The sequence below is a fragment of the Balaenoptera musculus genome, chromosome X (genome assembly GCF_009873245.2).
Source record: "Balaenoptera musculus isolate JJ_BM4_2016_0621 chromosome X, mBalMus1.pri.v3, whole genome shotgun sequence".
In the NCBI taxonomy this organism is placed as follows: domain Eukaryota; kingdom Metazoa; phylum Chordata; class Mammalia; order Artiodactyla; family Balaenopteridae; genus Balaenoptera; species Balaenoptera musculus.
The window spans coordinates 6872428-6878450 of NC_045806.1; positions in this window are offsets into that span (position 1 = coordinate 6872428).

Below are 6023 nucleotides of genomic sequence, written 5' to 3' on the forward strand. Positions count from 1 at the left end.
GAGTATTTTTGGAGAAAAAAAAAATATTTTTATGTTAAAACAATTTTAAAATCCTAAAATGGCCATCAGACATAGAGAGCTTTGTGTGATTCATATTTTAAAAAGAATAAAGTTTAGGAAGACACAGGCAGGGTCTGAGGTAGCTTTTTCTCTTTCAGCTTCACTAGAGGCAGTGAGGACTCTGGGTGGGAAGGGGCCAGCCCTGGGGTCGGCGTTGGGACTGTTCTACAGCCAGAGAGGAAAATCCGGGCCCTTCCAGCTCGAAGACGACCTTGGCATTTTTCAGGGTGTGTTGACCGTATAGTAGCCGGCAGGAGAGACCTGGAGAAGCGTGCCTTCGGACCCAAGAAGCGTTCCCAGGACCAGCGGCATTGAAGGGGCCGTCACAGCCGTCCACTCAGCAGGATGCCGCCGGGCATCATTCGGGCCACGGGGCCACCTGTGGGCCCCCCACCAAGAGCACCTCGGCCGGTCCTTGCACAGCTGACGGGAGAGGCTCCAGGATCTCACTGGGTCTAATAACGACAAAAACGAACAGGGAGAGAGGTTTTCGGTCCTGAAGGTGAATTACGTAGGTAGACTGTCACTAATAATTTCTGTCCTCTTCATAGTTTCTTCCTCTTGCAACAGAGGAGGAGAAAGGTTTTCTTTTTGTAATAATGAATCTTTTTACTGTTTTTAAAAAATTAAACATGGCTTTGTGTTCCTAGAGGAGTTTCCTTTCATTGGATCAGGTGACCTTTGTACTTTTGTTGTCATAACCCGACGCTGACCCATCTTTTAAATTAGCAGCGGGGGAAGCAGCGGAAGACAGGGCCTCTGGGTTCATCCGTCTTCCTGCAGGCACAGGCCGGGATGGGGCAGGGGGCCGGGCCCCGGGGGGCTGGCGGCAGGCAGGGTGCAGCCGTGTGTGTGTGCCAGCAACAAGGCCCGATGTTACTTAGAGGCTGGTGTCTGTCCGTGGAGCCAGAAGCTAACGGGCAGAGCAGACCAGGCCCTCCTGCAAAACTTGGATTGTCCCGGAACCAGCCCCAAAAGCCAGAGTGCATTCATCTTTCTCGGATCATTAACGGGCCTCCGTGGATCTGCGAGTCATTCAAGCCCCGTCTGTAGAAGACCAACAAGTGCTCTGTTTATGTCTGAGTGGAGCATTTTATTTGGGATCTGTTACCTAAACGCTTGGCCTTTAAGAAGATCAGAGTTCTCCGGAGTCTCCACTGCCATCTGTAAAGATGGCAGACATCCCCGGGTACACTGGTAATTCCCTGCCACCAAGAAGTTACTAGGTTTGAGGTGCAGTTTGGGGGGATCTAGACGAACACCATCTGGACCCCCTCACCCAATGAAAATGTGTCACGTCTACAGACATCAGCTGTCCAGGGTCAGGACACAGTTTGTGTTTGACAAGCCAAAGCCTGCTGACGGGTGAAGACAGTCGGTTCACGCAACGATCCTCACCGGACAGTCAATACCCAGGGTCTCCAAGTGTTGACTTTAGCCTCTTGGTAAATCTGAACCAGTTGGGAGTTGCCGGGTTGGAGCCAAGGGCTGTGAGGCCACTGACACGGGGCCTTGATGCTGGGCCTGGCAGTGACCTGAGGCTGAGGAAGGCAGACTGTCCGCATTCCTGGCGTCCTCGGCCGGCCACTGGGAAGGAGCCTCCCGGGGGCCCCGGGGAGGCAAGACGAGGAGGCAGCCAGCGCCCCTGGAAACCCGTCCCCGCTCTCAGCAGGACGGCGGCCGTCCCTGAGCCGCGGACGCTGCCCACCAGCTGCACCCTGCCAGCCAGCGCTCAGCGGACGCACCCCTGTCATGGGTGCCCCGTGGCTCGTGTTACCGTTGGACGTCGTTGACAGCGTCTAACACTTGGAAGTAAATGCTTCAGTCTCGGTGACCAAATGGGACCTTGATTCTGAAAGCAGGAGTAACACAAAGGTCCTCCCCGGAATTTTCCGTTGGGTTTGCAGTGACTGAGAACTCATTCTGCGCACACCTGGGAAAGGGATGCCGCCCCACGGGGCACATCTGACCCGGCATGACACCCAGAACGTGGCGTTCGTTTTGTCTTTCTAAAACTAGATCTTGGAGCCAAGTGAAGTGCACTTTGTCAAACATAAGGGTCTGCTTTTGTTCCTTGTTATTTTTCTCTTTTAACCTTTTGTTCCACCTTTTTTTTTTTTTTTTTTAAATCGTGTTTCTTGTCAAGTGCAGAATCGTTCCTTCCGCCGCTCACTGAGGTTGTGAATTCTGGCTTCTGCGGTTTTTATTGTCTGTGTCAGACGTGCAGCCAGATGTGCTCCTGTCCGCGTTTTCCAGATTCTGTTCCATCCACACGGTCCCCGTTTCGTTCTCCCCCCGCCCCTCACCCTCACGCGCTCCCAGAAAGAGAATCACCTTGTGCGTCGTAGCTCATTTGTTTCAAGAGAGAATCAACAGATCATATTCAGTGTCTTGAATAAATTGCTCTATTTTGATAGAGAACTTGGTGGGTGTGCTTTCTTCGTCTTGGTCGGCACCTCTGGGGCCCACGCTGACACCCCTGAGTGTAGACGGAGCTCTGTGTTTTCTCCAGGAGAAAACAGCGGGAGGGCCGCTTTCGGGGTCGCCATGGCAGGAGGGTCAGCTGCCCCGTTAGGATATAAAGGGAGCATGCTTTTTAGTACGTTTCCTTTGTGTTACTGTGTTTCAGGCTGGCTGTTTTAGAAAGTCGAAGCGGATCGATTTTCTCCTGTCAGTGGGGTTGGTTTGCTGGGAGTTTGAGTTCAAGGATGAGCTTTGAGTAGTTAGCAGAACCTAAGGTGGTAGGATACGGGTAAGCGGACACTGGACGATGCAGACAGACGTCTGGAAACGTTGACCGAAGTCTGCTCGGTGCCAGCCCCGGCCAGGTGTTTCCATTGATGCCACTTTCATCAGTGACCGGATGTGACATAATTGAATTGAACTGCTGTCCCCGTGGTAGGCAGACGCAGCGAGACGGGCTGCTCGCTGCGTTTGGCTGGACGCATGAGTCACAAAAGAAGGTCGTGGTGCCATTTCCTCTAATCCCAACTTGATCCTGGGCTGGAACAGAGCCAGGGGCTGGCCCATCCCTTCCTCCCTCTGCCCCAGTGTTGTCTGGGGTTCAGCCTTGCCTGGTTTTGTTTTTCTCTGTTTTAAGTCTTGCCAAGTTGACCAAGCGTGTTCCCACGTGGTGGGTTTGGGGGGGAGCTCTGAGCACCCCAGGCCCTGCTGCTAAAGCCATGGGAAGGCCCCGGGGAGACCTCTGTAGCAAACACGGCGGGCTGGCACAGCGCGGGGCAGAGCTTCCCGGGATAGACGCGTGTGGGACGCGGGCTTTGGTGGCTTCAGCAACGATGCTGGTAGCATATTCATAGCTTCGAAGGGGTTTCTTTGTGCTGTGAAGGAAACTGGGTTGAGTCCAGATTGTCCAGCTCTCATTCCAGCCCAGTGCTGCAGTGATTCTAAAAATGTTTTGTCCGTTGAGGCTCCCACTTGATTTCGGGAATCCAAGTTTCCCCTCACTGCGCAGAGACCTTTTTTTTTTTTTTTTTCAACTGCCCATATCTGGGTGCTGTTCCTAAAGGGTCTTTGAGATGTTCTTTATATTCACGGAAAGGTTTCTGTGCACCTGTGGATGCTGGTGGTGTTCACTGTTGGTGGAAGCCTGAAAATCACTTGGTGAGATGCATGAAAAGGGCTGGGAGGGGGTGGGAGGCAGATACGTACCCTTACAAAGACTCAGAATTGGGTGGAATGTTTTTTTTTTTTCCTTTCCAGTCTGGCTCCTTTTTCTCCCAAGTGTCTTCATCCATTTGCAAGGTAAGCAAAGCAAGACGCAGCTCCACGTGGAGGACCACGTGGGGAGTCGCGGGGAGGGGGACCCGTGATGGGGGAGGGCGTGGGGAGCCTCAGGGTTGGGGGAGGGCAGGGGGGACGCATGGTGGAAGGAAGCAGGGACTGTTAACAGTATTACCTTCTCCTAAGACTTGAAGTTAATCCTCTGGGGGGTGGGGACTCCTATTACGAATATACTTACCCTTGAGCAAAGTTCTTGAGAGGAACGCCACCAGAAACACAACTGTAAATGAGGGTATCTTTGGAATAGGGGGAATAAGTAGACTCATTTAAACGTTTTTTAAGGTGTGATAAACTGGCCAATAAGTTGAAATCAAACAGAAGCCACCTGATAGGAGCAGGCTTATCTTTCCACCCAAGCTACACTCCCAGCTACACCTGTCACGTCCAAACTCCTGGGTCTGGTTCCCAGTTGCCTCCCCTTTTTAAGAACCTTCCCTTCTCCCATCACCATCGCTTCCTCTCCCCTAGCTCTTTCCCCTTATCATCCCAGCTACCGTCTACAAAACAATAACATAGCCGTCCCCTGCAGCAGCCAGCCTTACGGGGAAATTGCTTAAAGCCAGGCGTGGTCTGTCGTGATCTGCTGTGCTCGTTTGTTGTTCCCCGGGTGACTGATAGCACCTCTGTCTCTGATGCTCATTTCTGTCCCCAGTGCCCAGGTGTAGCTTAGGGCGTGGCACGTAGCCACGTGAAGGTATCCACTCCCCCTCTCACTCTGCCTCCATCCCAGTCAAAACCACCCTGCCAGCTTCGATGCTGACACCCCATCTGCTGAGGGGAGTGGACCAGATAATCACAGCAGCCTGGGTTCTCACTTGCAAGCTTCCGAACCTGGCTGTGGCTGATGTAAACCAAAAGGAATGAACGAGGACATTGAGCAGCTCGGGGGCATCTCTGAGGAACCAGGCTGGGGGGCCGTGTTAGGGTACAGCATCGGGCCCGTACACATAACACCGGGCACGGACACAGCACTGGGAGCTGCCCACACCTTGACACTGGACGCTGGGCTGGCCCCCGAAAGCACACCCCGGATGCCTTCCAAAGCAGACGCGCCAGCTGCCGACCCCTCTCCAGCAGTGCTTCTGCACGGCCCCTTGCCTTGGGCACCAGCTTCCAACCTAGACTTGGGACACGAATCTGATTTTCTGCCAGGCCCATGCCTTGCTCTAGCTGCGAGGGAGCCTGGGAAGGTGAGCAGCTGACAGCTTTGCTCTAGAGTGGGGTTGAGGCCGTGCCTTGTTCAGCACGGGGACTCCTCAGAGGACGGGCTTCTGATGCTGGGGGCAGACGGAATGTCGATACGGAGACTGAGAACGCGGATGCCACCCAGAAAAGTTCAAACTCCTTCACACCTGCTGGACACTTTGGGTCAAGGTGGCTGTGACGTAGGTCCATCTTCAGGAGCACCCAGCCCTGGGTACCACGGTCACAGTCACGGGATGGTCTGAATCCATCTGTGGCCATGTGACTCCAAAAGCACAAATCCAGACGCATCCTGGACAGCTTTGCTAGAGCAGGATGGGGTCCTAGTCTTGATATAAACGAGGGTCACATGGCAGAGCTGACTGCAGTGTCCTGAGGAAATGGTGCCTTGCCTTTGATAGACTTACCTAGGTGGCTTGCGTCTCCAATGAATAGTATATACAGTATTTTTGCCCCCAGATATATATGTGCACATGCATATATTCAATATCTATAGTATGCAAATTTTATAAACAGCCGACCGTCTGCACTGCCCATCCCCGACCCGCGGCTCCCGTGGATGCGGAAGACCCCACGCAGATGCGGACCAGGGCCCCCCGCGGATGAGGACCAGGGCTTCTGTGGATTTTGGTATCCGTGGGGGTCCTAGAACAAATCTCTCACGGATATCAAAGGAAAACTCCATATAATTATATATGTATACTTTATATATATAATCTATATTTCAACTGATGGAAAGATGGAAACGTAGGCAATGATCTGAGCATAAGTCCGGTCCCAAGGATTCCTTAGACTGAATCATCGCTCAACACAACGTGGGGACCGAGGGCTAAATTGCCGGTCCAAGCCTGTCCTCCGCTGCCCCCTAGTGGTGGATAAGGAACTTGCTGTGCAGCTGCTCCTCGGTGCCCCGGTCGGTCCTGCTGCCTCTTCTCGTGGCCTTTTGGCATCATCACTAT